The following is a 17,160-nucleotide window of genomic DNA, read 5'->3' as shown; positions in this document are numbered from 1 at the left end:
AAAAAACTCATTGTGTGTATACATGCATGTGTACATTTAAATAAGGTTAAGTATATTTAAACATTATCAATTTTTTTCTCCTAGCACTATGTATTGAAGATCTATCAATGTCAGCTCTATCTCATTCTTTTTAAAATTTATTTTATTATTATTATTATATTTTGAGACAGAGTCTCGCTCTATTGCCCAGGCTGGAGTGCAATGGTGGGATCTTGATTCACCGCAACCTCCGCCTCCCAGGTTCAATTGATTCTCCTGCCTCAGCTTTCCGAGTAGCTGGGACTACAGGCGCGCGCCACCATACCCGGCTAATTTTTGTGTTTGTATTTGTATTTTATTTTATTTTATTTTTGAGTTGGAGTCTTGCTCTGTCACCCAGGCTGGAGTGCAGTGGCACGATCTTGGCTCACTGCAACCTCCGCCTCCCAGGTTCAAGAGATTCTTCTATGTCAGCCTCCCGAGTAGCTAGCTGGGACTACAGGCACACGCCACCTCATCTGGCTAATTTTTTGTATTTTTAGTAGAAACGGGGTTTCGCTGTGTTAGCCAGGATGGTCTTGATCTCCTGTCCTCGTGATCCGCCCGCCTCAGTCTCCCAAAGTGCTGGGATTACAGGTGTGAGCCACCACACCCAGCCAGTTTTTGTATTTTCAGTAGAGATGGGGTTTCACCATATTGGCCAGGATGGTCTTGATGTCTTGACCTTGTGATCCGCCTGCGTTGGCCTCCCAGAGTGCTGGGATTACAGGCGTGAGCCACTGCACCCAGCCTCATTATTTTGTTTTTTGAGACAGAGTCATACACTGTTGCCCATGCTGGAGTGCAGTGGTGTGATCTCAGCTCACTGCAACCTCCTCCTCCTGGACTCAAGTGATTCTCTCCCCTCAGCCTCCCAAGTAGCTGGGATTACAGGTTTGTGCCACCACATCTGGCCAATTTTGTTGTTGTTGTTTTTGAGACAGAGGCTGGCTCTGTCGCCCAGGCTAGAGTGCAGTGGTATGATCTCGGCTCAGTGCAACCTCCGCCTCCAGGTTCAAGCGATTCTCCTGCCTCAGCCTTCCAAGCAGCTGGGACTACAGGTGAGCGCCAGCATACCCAGCTAATTTTTGTATTTTTAGTAGAGATAAGGTTTCACCATATTGGCCAGGCTGGGCTCGAACTCCTGACCTTGTGATCCACCCACCTCGGCCTCCCAAAGTGCTGGGATTACAGGTGTGAGCCATTGTGCCTGTCCATTACACCTGACTAATTTTTGTATTTTTAGTTAAGAAGGGATTTCACCATGTTGGCCAGGCTTGTCTCGAACTCGTGGCCTCGAGCTATCTGCCCACTTTGGCCTCCCAACATGCAGGGATTACAAGTGTGAGCCACCGCACCTGGCCTCATTCTTTTTTTCACTATTTTCCTGACATTCAATAGCTCATTCTTTTAAATTGCTGCTTAGTCTTTTATAGCATGAATGTATTACAATTTGATTAAATTTCTTATTAATGAATATAGAGGTCATTCCCAATCTTTTGTAATTACAGTCTATTCTGTATTCAAAATTATTGCATGTACTTCCCTGTATACATGTGTGTTTCTTCAGGATCAATTTAGAGAAGTAGAAGTTATGGGCCCAAGGTATATGCATTTAAATTCTGGACATAACTTGCCAAATTGCCCTTCCAAAGGCCCACGAATTTATTTTCTGCTCAACAATAAGAAAGAGTGATGATTCTTCCACAGCTTGCCAGTAATAAATATTACTATATTTAAAAATTCTTGATAATTCTACTTGCCCCGATGATATCATGTTGTTTTAATTAACATTTCTCTGTTTTTTTTTTTTTTTTTTTTTTTGAGACAGAGCCTCGCTGTGTGGCTAGGCTGGAGTGCAGTGGCGCAATCTTGGCTCACTGCAACCTCAGCCTCCCGGGTTCAAGTGATTGTCCTCCCTCAGCCTCCCAAGTAGCTGGGATTACAGGCGTGTGCCACCACACCCAGCTAATTTTTGTATTGTTTTTTTTTTTTTTTGAGACAGAGTTTTGCTCTTCTTGCCCAGGCTGCAGTGCATTGGTGCAATCTCGGCTCACCACAACCTCCGTCTCCCGGGTTCAAGCGATTCTCCTGCCTCAGCCTCCCGAATAGCTGGGATTACAGGCATGCGCCACCACAGCTGGCTAATTTTGTATTTTTAGTAGAGACGGGGTTTCTCCATGTTGGTCAGGCTGGTCTCGAACTCCCCACCTCAGGTGATCCGCCCACCTTGGCTTCCCAAAGTGCTGGGATTACAGGCGTGAGCCACAGCGCTTGGCTTAATTTTTGTATTTTTAGTAGATACCGGGTTTCACCACGTTGGCCAGCCTCGTCTCAAACTCCCGACCTCAGGTGATCCGCCTGCCTCAGCCGCCCAAAGTGCTGGGATTACAGGCGTGAGCCACTGCGCCCAGCCCACATTTCTCTATTACTAGTAAGAATGAGTAACTTTTTGTATCCTTATTAAATGTTTATATCTCTTCTATAAATTAAATCTTTATTATCTTTTATTTGTCGCTGTCTTTCTTTTCTTTTCTTTTTCTTTCTTTTTTTTTTTTTTTGAGACGGAGCCTTGCTCCGTCGCCCAGGCTGGAGTGCAGTGGCACGATCTTAGCTCATTGCAACTTCCGTCTCCTGGGTTCAATTGATTCTCCTGCTTCAGCCTCCTGAGTAGCTGGGATTACAGGCGCTTGCCACCACGCTCAGCTAATTTTTGTATTTTTACTAAAGTTGGGGTTTCACCATGTTGGCCAGGCTGGTATCAAACTGCTGACCTCAGGTGATCCGCCCACCTCAGCCTCCCAAAGTGCTGAGACTACAGGCGTGAGCCACTGCGCCCGGCTTTAATTTTATTTCTAAATATTTGATTGCCCAGTACCATGCCCTGAACACTCATTCCATTTCACTGATTTGAGAATTCCTTTTTTTTTTTTTTGAGATGGAGTTTTGCTCTCGTTGCCCAGGCTGGAGTTCAATTGCAGGATCTCGGCTCACCACAACCTCCGCCTCCTGGGTTCAAGCGATTCTCCTGCCTCACTCTCCTGAGTAGCTGGGATTACAGGCATGTGCCACCACGCCTGGCTAATTTTGTATTTTTAGTAGAGACGGGGTTTCTCCATGTTGGTTATGCTGGTCTTGAACTCCTGACTTCAGGTGGTCCGCCAGCCTTGGCCTCCCAAAGTGCTGGGATTACAGGCGTAAGCCACCGCAGCCGGAGTCTCACTGTCTGCCAGGCTGGAGTGCAGTGGCACGATCTCGGCTCAATGCAAGTTCTGCCCCCCAGATTCACGCCATTCTCCTGCCTCAGCCTCCCGAGTAGCTGGGACTACAGGCGCCCACCACCACGCCCGGCTAATTTTTGTTTGTATTTTTAGTAGAGACGGGGTTTCACTGTGTTAGCCAGGATGGTCTCGATCTCCTGACCTCGTGATCTGCCTGCCTCGGCCTCCCAAAGTGCTGGGATTACAGGCGTGAGCCACCGCGCCCGGCCTGTTTTTCTTTTTCTTTCAGACACGGTCTTGCTCTGTTGCTTGGGCTGGAGTGTAGTGGTTTGATCACAGCTCACTGCAGCCTCAATCTCCTTGGCTCAAGCGATTCTCCTACCTCAGTCTCCTGAGTAGCTGAGACTACAGATGCAGGTCACCATGTCTGGCTAATTTTTAATTTTTTTATAGAGACAGAGTTTCATTATATTGCCCAGGCTGGAAAAATTCCATCTTTATTACAAACAAAATATTTTCATATATAAAATAATATGTTTTTGGATTTTCTATTCATTTCCATTCATATGTTTATTCATGCAATGATGTCATATTGTGTAGATTACTGTTGCTTTTTACTATGATTTGCTATCTGATAAAGCAACTTGCTTCATTATTGATTATTTTCCAAAATGTTCTTTGCTGTGCTCACACATTTTCAATTCAAATCTTGAGAATCAGATAAGCTTGAGGATGACCATATGATAATTACAAGAGATGTCAAAAAAGCATCTGATGAGCAGGGTGCAGTGGCTCACGCCTGTAATCCCAGCACTTTGGGAGGCTGAGGCGGGCGGATCACGAGATCTGGAGTTCCAGACCATCTTGGCCAACATGGTGAAACCTCGTCTCTACTAAAAATAAAAAAAATGAGCTGGGCATGGTGGCATGCCCCTGTAGTCCCAGCTACTCAGGAAGCTGAGGCAGGAGAATCGCTTGAACCCGGGAGGTGGAGGTTGCAGTTAGCCCAGATCGTGCCACTGCACTCCAGCCTGGTGACAGAGCAAGACTCGGTCTCAAAAAAAAAAGGCATCTGATGAAATTGAACATCTGTAATATGAAATATTATGCAATTGTTTTATTTTAAAAAGAAGAAGAAGAAAAAGAAACAAAAACACAGGTCTTGAAGGATACACATGTAACTCTGCTGATTTTTGTATTGGGAGAGGAATAGGAGTTTAGGGCTCTAGTAGCTATTGTGGTGTGTTCTCTAGATGCCCCTCTTTTGTACAAACCACTTATTCCAGTTGCCAGGAACGTTGCCTGCTGACAGCTTACTATATAGTGCCTCGCCAGACTGCGATTTTAGTTGTGTGTAGCTGCTTTGCGAAGTTTAAGTTCCTGCCTAAGGACAGATTGCATCCAATGACTGATTATTATGGGATATAAATGCATCTCCCCTTTGCCTCAGTTTGGGACAATTCTGAATGGCCATCCTAGCTTCAGAGCTCCCTGAAGGACTGCTGAAGCCTCTGTTGCAACTGCATCACAGCCTGACTTCTCTCTGTGTCAGATGTTGCTTTTCTCACTGCCTTACACGTGTTTCTGAGAGCACTTGCCAATGAACCAGCCGCACACAAGTTTGTTCCAGAGTCTATTTCCTGGGGTTCCTGGCCTACAATGGGCAATAATGATTGGGTGGTGAGGAGAGATGAGTTTTTCACATTTTGCTGTCTTAAGTAAACTTGATCATTGTTAAGGATCTATTATATCACTTTATTTTATTTATTTATTTAATTTTTTGAGACAAAGTTTTGCTCTTGTTGCCCAGGCTGGAGTGCAATGGCGCAGTCTCGGCTCACTGCAACCTCTGCCTTCCAGATTCAAGGGATTCTCCTGCCTCAGCTTCCCAACTAGCTGGGATTACAGGGGCCTGCCACCACACACGCCTGCTTTTTTTTGTTGTTGTTGTTAGACAGAGTCTTGCTGTGACACCTAGGCTGGAGTGCAATGGTGAGATCTCAGCTCACTGCAACCTCCGCCTTCCAGGTTCAAGTGATTCTCCTGCCTCAGCCTCCCGAGTAGCTGAGATTACAGGCATGCGCCATCATGCCTGGCTAATTTTTGTATTTTTAGTAGAGGCGGGGGTTTCACCATGTTGGCCAGGGTGGTCTCAATCTCCTGACCTCGGGTGATCCACCTGCCTCAGCCTCCCAAAGTGCTGGGATTACAGGTGTCAGCCACCACGCCTGGCCCTAATTTTTGTGTTTTTAGTAGAAATAGGGTTTCACCATGTTGGCCAGGCTCATCTCGAATTCCTGACCTCAGGTGATATGCCTGCTTTGGCCTCCCAAAGGGCTGGGATTACAGGTGTGAGCCACTATGCCCAGCCTATTGTATCTATTATATCATTTTAAATTTGTGTTTATCTTTTTTTATTTTTGAGACATTGTCTTGCTGTGTTGCCCAGGCTGAAGTCCAATGGCATGATCACAGTCACTGCAGCCTCAACCTCCTGGGCTCATGCAATCCTCCCACCTCAGCCTCCCGAGCAGCTGGTACTACAGGCGCTGCCACCATGCCTGGCTAATTTTTGTATTTTTTTTTTTTTTTTTGTAGAGATGGGGTTTCGCTATGTTACCCAGCCTAGGTGCTTAAATATTACCAACAAGTAGAAAACATAACGTTATAGTGACTTTTTAATTTTAATTTAATTTTATTATTATTATTACTATATATATGTATATACCTTTTTTTTTTTAGATGGAGTCTTGCTCTGTCCCCAGGGTGGAGTGCAGTGGCACGATCTAGGCTCACTGCAACCTCTGCCTCCCGGGTTCAAGCGATTCTCCTGCCTCACCCTCCTGAGTAGCTGGGACTCCAGGCACGTGCCACCACACCCAGCTAATTTTTGTATTTTTAGTAAAGACGGGGTGTACCATGTTGGCTAGGATGGTCTCAATCTCTTTTTTTTTTTTTCTTTTTGAGACAGAGTCTCACTCCATCGCCCAGGCTGGAGTGTAATGGGGCGATCTCAGCTCACTACAACCTCTGTCTCCTGGGTTCAAATGATTCTCCTGACTCAGCCTCCCGAATAGCTGGGATTACAGGTGTGCACCACCATGCCCAGCTAATTTTTTGTATTTTTTAGTAGAGACAGAGTTTCACCATGCTGGCGAGGCTGGTCTCAAACTCCTGACTTCGTGACCCGCCTGCCTCGGCCTCCCAAAGTTCTGGGATTACCAGCGTGAGCGACCACACCTGGCTGGTCTCAATCTCTTGACCTCATGATCCACCTGCCTTGGCCTTCTAAAGTGTTGGGATTACAGGCATGAGCCACTGTATTTTTTTTTTTTAAGAGATGGTCTCCCTATGTTGTGCAGGCTGGTCTTGAACTCCTGGGCTCAAGGGATCCTCCTGCCTTGGCCTCCTAAACTGCTAGCATTACAGGCGTGAGACACCATGCACGATCTATGTTGAAGAAACGTTAAAAAAAGAAACCATCATGTCCTGCCCACATTCCCACTCAGCAGTCTCACTACTGCAGTACAAGAGTCATTTTATTTCTACATACTTCCCTTCAGCAGGGATCATATACAGTCATATTTTTGTCTGGCTTGCTGTGGTGGAAAGTTTCACATGGTAATGCAATCATTTATCATAAAGGTGAATTTTTCACTGCTCTATAAAGGTAATTAAAGAAAGCAAGGTATAGCTGAACCAGAACGGGCATTCAGAAAACTCTGACAGCTGTTGTCCCAGCCTTGGGTCTAAAACAGGTTAACTTACTTGTATCTTCTGTAAAAGGAAATTACTGGAGGAAGTTTGCTTAACATAAAACAGCCTCTTAGCCAAAGCACCAGAACTGAAAACCAGGGTTCTAAGCTCTGGATTCCCAGTGCAGTATTCATTCCACCAAGAAAGTTGCCCCCTTGCCCAGCCTTTTTTTTTTTTATTTTAAAAAAAGAGAAACGTGTTTAATGGTAAAACTTAGCACATGCCAGCACCAGGAATGTTATGGAGTCGTAGCAGCAAGGGTGAGTAGGTGACCCCCGTGGAGCTTCACATGGCAAAGAGGATGAGGAAGGTGACTGTCAAACAGAAGAGCCCCATGGCCTCAGACAGGGCAAAGTCCAGAATGGCATGGAAGAGCTGTTCCTTGAGAGATGGGCTCACGGCATAGCGAATGATCAAGTTGCCAGACACCATTCCTATGCCAGCCCCTGAGCCAGTTACAATCGTGGGTTGGGTGTGGTGGCTCACACCTGTATTCCCAGCACTTTGGGAGGCCCAGGCAGGCAGATTGCTTGAGCTCAGGAGTTCACGACCAGTTTGGGTACATTGCAACACCCAGTCTCTACAAAATATTAAAAAATTAGCTGGGCATAGTGGCATGCATCTGTAGTCCCAGCTACTCAGGCGGCTGAGGTGGGAGGATCGCTTGAGCCTGGGAGGTTGAGGCTGTAGTGAACTGTGATTGTGCCACTGCACTCCAGTCTGGATGACAAAGTGAGACCCTATCTCAGACCAACCAACCAATTGTGATTGCCCCAGCATCAATAAACTTGGCTGCTGTGGGCCGGGCGCGGTGGCTCACGCTTGTAATCCCAGCACTTTGGGAGGCCGAGGCGGGCGGATCACGAGGTCAGGAGATCGAGACCATGGTGAAACCCCGTCTCTACTAAAAATACAAAAAATTAGCTGGGCGTGGTGGCGGGTGCCTGTAGTCCCAGCTACTCGGAGAGGCTGAGGCAGGAGAATGGCGTGACCCCGGGAGGCGGAGCTTGCAGTGAGCCGAGATTGCGCCACTGCACTCCAGCCTGGGTGACAGAGCGAGACTCCGTCTCGAAAAAAAAAAAAAAAAAAAAAAACTTGGCTGCTGTGTCAATGTCCCAGGAGACAACACTGGTCTGGAACTCCTATCTGGCCACGTGGAGTGGAGAGCTGCTGTAGGAAAGCTGTTTGGATAAATTATTTGGCCTATTCAGAAAGGAGGCAGACACAGACCTGAGTAAACCCCTAGTACTACAGCAGATCAGAGCCTGAGAAATGAGTAGTGCCCCAGGGGTTTGCATTTTTTCAGTGTGCATTCCCACTGTCCTGCATCTCCAGCTTGACCCACAGCATTCACCCTGCCCAAGCTGACTTAGAAGTTGCAATTTTCTGAATGCTGATGTGTTCTCTGATCAGATTCTTCCTCTGAGTGGGCAGAGCAGGCTTCTGTTCCCTGGGCAGGGCAGAGGAATTCTTGTCCTTGGATATAAAGAGAATAGGGAAATCTGCCCAAAGAATTAGCTGTGGTTCTTACTGCTCAGGAGTCTTCCTGGTTCCCCTAACTTTCCTCCAGAGTTCTATTTATTTTCTTTCTCTTTCTTTCTTTCTTTCTTTCTTTTTCTTTCTTTCTTTCTTTCTTTCTTTCTTTCTTTCTTTCTTTCTTTCTTTCTTTCTTTCTTTCTTGCTTTCTTTCTTTCTTTTCTTTCTTTCTTTCTTTCTTCTTTCGCCTGCCTGCCTGCCTGCCTGCCTTCCTTCCTTCCTTCCTTCCTTCCTTCCTTCCTTTCTTCCTTTCTTTTTCTTTCTTTTTTCCTCTTTTTTTTTTTCTTTTTGACAGAGTCTTACTCTGTTGCCCAGGCTGGAGTGCAGTGGTACAATCTTGACTCACTGCAACCTCTGCCTCCCAGTTTCAAGAGATTCTCCTGCCTCAGCCTCCTGAGTAGCTGGGATTACAGGCAGCCATCCGGCTCGGCTAATTTCTGTATTTTTAGTAGAGACAGGGTTTCGCCATGTTGGCCAGGCTGGTCTCGAACTCCAGACCTCAGGTGATCCGCCCGTCTCGGCCTCCCAAGGTGCTGGGATTAAAGGTGTGAACTGCCACGCCTGGACTGGAGTTCTATTTTCAAGTTTCTCTGTTCTCTGATCTTCAGAAGCTGCTGGAGAACATGGTCCCACTAGTTATTCACACACATCCATAAAACTCCCCACTTAGGAGTCAGAATCTCAGGTTGGCCAATGAACAATGAACCACAAGTCGGTGGTTGGAAACTTTCCTCGAAAATGAGGAACTTAAAAATTGAAGAGCCTGCGTTGGTTGTTCCAGGACAATTGTCCTTTATTCTGACCCAAACAAACCTCATGCAGCTCTAAATTCAGAAAATAACACGTGTTGGTGAGAATGTGGAGAAATTGGAACTTTTATGCATTGTTGGTGGGACTGTAAAATGGCACAGCCACTGTGGAAAATAGCATGGAAGTTCCTTTAAAAAATTAAAAATAGAACAACTCTATGACCCAGCAATCTCACTTCTGGATATATATCCAAAAGAATGGGAAGCAGGGTCTCAAAGAAATATTTGCACATCCTTGTTTATAGAAGTATTATTCACAATAGCCAAGAGGTGGAAGCAAACCAAGTGTCCATCAAAGGAAGAATGGATAAACAAAATATAGTATATACATACAGTGAAATATGATTCAGCCTTAAAAAGGAAGGAAATCCTGTCACATGCTACAACATGAGTAAACCTTGAGTCATTTTGCTAAATGAAATAAGCCAGTCATGGCCGGGCACGGTGGCTCACGCCTGTAATGCCAGCACTTTGGGAGGCTGAGGCAGGTGGATCCCGAGGTCAGGAGTTTGAGACCAGCCTGGCCAACATGGTGAAAACCCGTCTCTATTTAAAAAATAAATAAATAAATAAATAATAAATAAAAATAGCCAGGCTTGGTGGCAGGTGCCTATAATCCCAGCTACTCGGGAGGCTGAGATAGGAGAATCACTTAAATTGCTTAAACTGGGGAGGCAGAGGCTGCAGTGAGCCAAGATCACGCCACTACACTCCACCCTGGGCAACAGGGCAAGACTCTGTCTCAAAAAAAAAAAAAAGAAAGAAAAGAAAAGAAATAAGCCAGTCACAAAAAGGCAAATATTGCATGATTTCACTATCTAAAATAAAATTTAGTTAAATTTTATTTATTTATTAAATTAATTAAATTTATAGAAACAGAAAGTTGAACAGTAGTTGCCATGGGGTGGAGGAAGGGGGAACTGAGGAGTTATTTAATGAGTATAGCATTTTAGTTTTGCAAGATGAAAAAGTTCTGGAGGCTGGGCATAGTGGCTCATGCCTGTAATCACAGCACTTTGGAAGGCTGAGGAGGGCAGATCCCTTGAGCCTGGAAACAAGACCAGCCTGGACCACATGGTGAAACCCTGTCTGTACAAAAAATACAAAAATTACCTAGGTGTGGTAGTATGAGCCTGCAGTCCCAGCTACTCGGGAGGTTGAGGTAAGGGGATCACCTGAGCCCAGGGAGGTAACTGCAGTGAGCCATGATAGCACCATTGCACTCCAACCTGGGCGATAGAGTGAGACCCTGTCTCAAAAAAAAAAAAAAAGTTCTGGAGATCAGTTGCACAACAATGTGAATACACTTAACAGTCTTGAACTGTATGTACACTTAAAAATGGGTAAATTTTATGTTATGTGTTTTGTTTTTTTTGTTTTTGTTTTTGTTTTTTTTCTTGAGACGGAGTCTTGCTCTGTCGCCCAGGCTGGAGTGCAGTGGCACAATTTCGGCTCACTCCAAGCTCCGCCTCCCGGGTTCACGCCATTCTCCTGCCTCAGCCTCTCCGAGTAGCTGGGACTACAGGCGCCCGCCACCACGCCCGGCTAATTTTTTGTATTTTTAGTAGAGACGGGGTTTCACCGTGGTCTCGGTCTCCTGACCTCGTGATCCGCCCGCTTCGGCCTCGCGAAGTGCTGGGATTACAAGCGTGAGCCACCGCGCCCGGCCATTATGTGTTTTTTACAATTAAAATAAATCAGCTGGGCGCGGTGGCTCACGCCTGTAATCCCAGCACTTTGGGAGGCCGAGGCGGGCGGATCATGAGGTCAGGAGATCGAGACCATCCTAGCTAACACGGTGAAACCCCATCTCTACTAAAAATACAAACAATTAGCCGGGTGTGGTGGCAGGCGCCTGTAGTTGCAGCTACTTGGGAGGCTGAGGCAGGAAAATGGCGTGAACCTGGGAGGCAGAGCTTGCAGTGAGCTGAGATAGCGCCACTGCATTCCAGCCTGGGCGACAGAGCGAGACTCCGTCTCAAAACAAAACAAAACAAAAAAATTAAAAAACTCAATGAAAAGGTTAACAAACAAATTAGATATAATTGAAGAAGAAATTAATAAACTAGAAGAACTACCAAAATTATTCAGAATATAACACAGAGAAACAAAGAGGTATCAGGAAATATGCATGATACAATGAGAAGATCTAACATTTGGCTAACTGGGGTTCCAGAAGAAAATAATAGAGAAAATGGACAGGTAACACTCAAAGAGAAAATGCCTGAGAAATTTGCCAGAATTGCTGAAAAATATATATCCTGTTTTTTTTTCTTTTTCTTTTTCCAATAAGCCTTTTGCACTCCTAAAATCCTGTTTCAGAAATCACAATGAATCTCAAGAATGATAAAAATAACCCACACTTAGACTCCTCATAGAGAAACTGCAGATCAAAGACAGGAAGATTACATTAAAAGCATCCAGAAAGCAATCAAGACGTATTTCAAGCCGGGCACGGCAGCTCACGCCTGTAATCTGCTGAGGCGGGCAGATCATTTCAGGTCAGGAGTTCAAGAGCAGCCTGGCCAACATGGTGAAACCCTGTCTCTACTAAAAATACAAAAAATTAGCCAGGTGTGGTGGTGCACGCCTGTAATCCCAGCCTGTAATATGCTGAGGCGGGCAGATCACTTGAGGTCAGGAGTTCAAGACCAGCCTGCCCAACATAGTGAAACCCTGTCTCCACTAAATATACAAAAAATTAGGCTGGGTGCGGTGGCTCACGCCTGTAATCCCAGCACTTTGGGAGGCTGAGATGGGCGGATCACGAGGTCAGGAGATCGAGACCATCCTGGCTAACGCGGTGAAACCCCGTCTCTATTAAAAATACAAAAAATTAGCCGGGCATGGTGGTGGGTGCCTGTAGTCCCAGCTACTCGGGAGGCTGAGGCAGGAGAATGGCGGGAACCCAGGAGGTGGAGCTTGCAGTGAGCCGAGATCGCGCCATTGCACTCCAGCCTGGGTGACAAGAGAGACTCCATCTCAAAAAAAAAAAAAAATTAACCAGGCATGGTGGTGCACGCCTGTAATCCCAGGTACTTGGGAGGCTGAGGCAGGAGAATTGCTTGAACCCGGGAGGCAGAGGTTGCAGTGAGCCAAGATGGTGCCATTGCACTCCTGCCTGTGCAACAAAAGCAAAACTCTGTCTCAAAAAAGAAAAGAAAAGAAAATGGAGGAGGCTGTGTGTTTGCAGGAGCCAGGGAGTAAATGGAAACTTTCTGCTCAACTTTGCTGTAAACCTAAAACTGCTCTAAAAAATTAAATCTGGCCGGCCGCAGTGGCTCATGCCTGTAATCCCAGCACTTTGGGAGGCTAAGGCAGGTGGATCACCTGAGGTCAGCAGTTCAAGACCAGCCTGGCCAACGCAGTGAAACTCCGTCTCTACTAAAAATACAAAAATTACCTGGGTGTGGTGGCAGGTGCCTGCAATCCCAGCTACTAGTGAGGCTGAGGCAGGAAAATCGCTTGAACCTGGGAGGTGGGGGTTGCAGTGAGCAGAGATCGTGTCACTGCACTCCAGCATTGGGCAACAAGAGCGAAACTCTGTCTCAAAAAAAAAAAATTAAATTTATTTGGAAAAAAAAAAAAAAAACTCAAGGCAAAAAAAGACATCTAGAGAGAAAAAAGTAATGAACAAAACTAAGCAACAAAATAATAATTACATGGACAGGAAACAATTGAAACAAAACAAGACATTTTTCAAAATAAAAAAAAATACACTTCATAAGGAATTTGAAGTTAGCTATTGCTAGGTATGGTCCTGCCCTATTTCCCACTCTCTTTCTCCTACCCTCTGTCTTCATGAATTCATTTTTCTTTTCTGAGACACAGTCTTGCTATGTCACCCAGGCTGGAGTGCAGTGGTGTGATCTCAGCTGACTGCAACCTCTGCCTCCCAGCTTCAGGCAATTCTTCTGCCTCAGCCTCCAGATTAGCTAGGATTACAGATATACGCCACCATGCCTGGCTACTTTTTGTAGAGATGAGATTTCACCTTGTTGGCCAGGCTGGTCTCGAACTCCTGACCTCAAGTGATCTGCCCAACTTGGCCTCCCAAAATGCTGGGATTACAGGCATAAGCCACCACCCCCAGGCTGTTTGTCTTCGTTAATATGAATGACAGCTTTTGTTCTGTAACTAGGAGAAGAGAGAGATTGAGATGAAGAAAGAGAGGGGAAAGGAAGTTTGTTGAAGGAAGAAAGGGTATTTGGCTTTTAATACTGATATTGACCTGGAGAAGAAAGGGGTCTAGAAAGGCCACTGCTTCATTATCATCTGGGGTTGGGTAGGGGTGGGGGGAGTATGGTAAAATTATTCCCACAGCAAACCTCTGTGGGGCAGAAGACCACTAGAGACACTTTCAATGATGGTGCCCATCTGTGCAAGAGCTTAGAAGCTCTAAAGTATACTTACATATGTCATCTCATTTAATCTCTGAGAGAGAGGTCACTTGCCTACTCTGTCAGGTAATGCCAACAACAGCATTTCTAGATATCTTGGTTAGTCTTTTTTTTCTTCTTCTTTTAGAGACAGGGTCTCACTCTGTTGCCTAGGCTGGAGTGCAGGGGTGTGATCATATAGCTCACTGTAATCTAGAATTCCTGGGCTCAAATGATCCTCCTGTTTCAGCCTCCTCAATAACAGGGACTAACAGGCGGTGCCACCACACCCAGCTAATTTTCTTTTTTTTGAGACAGAGTCTCCCTCTGTAGCCCAGGCTGGAGTGCTAGTGGTGTCCTCTCAGCTCACTGCAACCTCCTAGGCTCAAGCAATCCTCCTGCCTCAGCCTCCCAAGTAGCAGGACTACAGGCCCATGCCACCATGCATGGCTTTTTCTTTTTCTTTTTTTTGAGACGGAGTCTTGCTATGTCTCCCAGGCTGGAGTTCACTAGAATCTCCACCTCCTGGGTTCAAGCAATTATCCTGCCTCATTCTCTCGAGTAGCCGGGACTACAGGCGCATACCACCATAACCTGCTAAGTTTTGTATTTTTAGTAGAGACGGGGTTTCGCCATGTTGGCCAGACTGGTCTTGAACTCCTGATCTCAAGTGATCCGCCCACCTCGGCCTCCCACAATGTTGGAATTACAGGCATGAGCCACCACACCCGGCCGCTGGATAATTTTTTGTATTCTCAGTAGAGAGAGGTGTTTTCCATGTTGCCCAGGCTGGTCTCCAACTCTTGGGCTAAAATGATCCGCCCATATGGCCTCTCTGGGATTACAGGCATGAGCCACCATGCCTGGCTTAATTTTTGTTTTTTGATTTTTTGTGGAGATGGGATCTTGCTCTGTTGCCTGGCTGGTCTTGCACTCCTGGCCACAAGTCATGTGTCTGCCTTGGCCTCCCTAGTAGCTGGGATTACAGGCATGAACTACCGTCCCCAGCCCTCTTGGTTAGCCTTATACTTCCTGATATTTGTTAGTTGCAATTTTGCAGGCTCCCTCTAATTTCAACATTTCTTTTTGCTTATGAGCAGAGAAAGGTAGGCTAAGATTTTGAAAATTTTTATCTCCAGCCTGGACCTTTCACAGGAACTCTGGACTGCTAATTGAAAGCAACACTGGAATATCTAAACAAGCACTTCAGGCCAGGTGCAGTGGGTTACGCCTGTAGTCCCAGCACTTTGGGAGGCTAAGGCAGGCGGATCCCTTGAAGTCAGGAGTTTGAGACTAGCATGGGCAACATGGTGAAACCCCGTCTCTACTAAAAATACAAAACTTAGCCAGGCGTGGTGGCTCACACCTGTATTCCTAGCTACTGGGGAAGCTGAGGGAGGAGAATAGCTTGAAACTGGGGTGGCAGAGGCTGCAGTGAGCTGAGATCGAGCTGCTGCACTCCAGCCTGGGTGACAGAGCGAGACCCTGTCTCAAAATAAAATAAAATAAAATAAAATAAAATAAAATAAAATAAAATAAATAGGCCAGGCGCGGTGGCTCATGCCTGTAATCCTAGCACTTTGGGAGGCCGAGGCAGGCAGATCACCCGAGGTCAGAAGTTCGAGACCACCCTGACCAACATGGAGAAACCCCGTTTCTACTAAAAATACAAAATTAGCCGGACGTGGTGGTGCATGCCTGTAATTCCACCTACTCAGGAGGCTGAGGCAGGAGAATCGTTTGAATCTGGGAGGCAGAGGTTGCAGTGAGAAGAGATTGTGCCATTGCACTCCAGCCTGGGCAACAAGAGCAAAACTCCATCTCAAAAAAATAAATAAAAAGGCTGGGCGCAGTGGCTCACGCCTGTAATCCCAGCACTTTGGGAGGCCGAGGTGGGCCAATCACTTGAGGTCAGGAGTTTGAGACCAGCCTGGCCAACATGGTGAAACCCCATCTCAACTAAAAATACGAAAATTAGCTGGGCATGGTGGCAGATGCCTGTAATCCCAGCTACTCGGGAGGCTGAGGCAGGAGAGTCGCTTTAACCTGGGAGGCGGAGGTTGCAGTGAGCCAAGATCGCACCACTGCACTCCAACTTGGGCAACAGAGTAAGACTCCGTCACACACACACACACACACACACACACACACACACACACACATAAATAAATAAAATAAACAAGCACTTCAAATTTATGATGTCCAAACAGTCAATCTGCTGAATTAGTTCTTTCTAGTTGCTTGTCTTGCAGTCTTTCCTATCTCAGAAAATGGCAACACCATCCTTCCAGATGCTTAGACAAACACCGTGGAAGCAGCCTTCTCTTCTTGCTTCTCTCATATCACATGTCCAACCTATTAGAAAATCCTGTTGGTTTTACCTTTTGAACTGTATTCAAAATCCAATCACTTCTCATCACCTCCTCTACTACCAATACTAGTCTTAAGTCTCCATCACCTCTCATTTGGATTATTGCAATAGCCTGCTTAACTATCACATGTGGTAGGAGCTCAATAAATAATTGAAGAATGAATAATGAAATGCCACCCAGGTATGGGTTATCATTGGCTCTTTTGTGTCTCATGGTTAAACTAGAGATCCCTCACCATATTTTGGGAGAGAGCAGAAAGACATAATATTTGGGCAGGAGATACTGTGTGCCCACAGAGGAGGCAATGTGAAGGGCAGTTAACATGATCATGAAACAGACAGGAGAGAGAAATCAGTGGAACTGTGGCTCTGAGGACTCTGAGTGGGACTCAGCAAAGGCACACCAGGCCACTGAGTGCCCTGTCTCTGCCGCTCTGACTGCCCATCCTTTGCTCCTGTAGAGCTTGACTGGATACCCTGTTTCCCTCTGCTGACCAGTTCAACCCAGGGTCCTATATGGTGATCTTCAAGAAGCTAGCACAGAGCTCGCCAGGTGCAGTGGCTCATGCCTGTAATCCCAGCACTTTGGAAGGCCAAGATGGGTGGATCACCTGAGGTTGGGAGTTCGAGACCCGCCTGACCAACATGGTGAAACCCCATCTCTACTAAAAATACAAAAATTAGCCAGGTGTGGTGGTGCGCACCTGAAATCTCAGCTACTCAAGAGGCTGAGGGAGGAGAATCGCTTGAATCCGGGAGGCGGAGGTTGCAGTGAGCCGGGATCACACCACTGTACTCCAGCCTGGTGACAGAGTGAGCCTCTGTCTAAAAAAAAAAAAAAAGAAGCCAGCACAGGTGAATGACCCTCCCTCAGGATCAAGTGAAGAGAGCAGTTTCCTTCTGAGCTTTGGAGCTGCGTCCTCTAGAGGGAGGGAATTCAGTGGACCAGCCAAGTTCTTCAAACTGGGGCCAGAGAGGGAAACTAAGGAAGGGTTGTAGGTGTGGCCTGGCCTGGGATCCTTTCTACTCTTGGGCCAGTCTAGGTTCTGTCATTCTCCCTCTCCCTATAG

At 46.2% G+C, this 17,160-nt stretch overlaps 1 pseudogene; it reads right to left on the bottom strand.

Moving 5' to 3' along the window:
* Positions 1 to 7,280: 7,280 nt before the first annotated feature.
* LOC116461963 (ATP synthase F(0) complex subunit C1, mitochondrial-like) lies at positions 7,281 to 8,293 on the bottom strand (annotated as a pseudogene).
* Positions 8,294 to 17,160: the final 8,867 nt, after the last annotated feature.

The sequence above is a fragment of the Hylobates moloch genome, unplaced genomic scaffold, assembly GCF_009828535.3.
Source record: "Hylobates moloch isolate HMO894 unplaced genomic scaffold, HMol_V3 SCAFFOLD_22, whole genome shotgun sequence".
Taxonomy (NCBI): Eukaryota; Metazoa; Chordata; class Mammalia; order Primates; family Hylobatidae; genus Hylobates; species Hylobates moloch.
The sequence above is the reverse complement of the archived record's forward strand: the minus strand, read 5'-3'. Positions and strand labels throughout refer to the sequence as shown.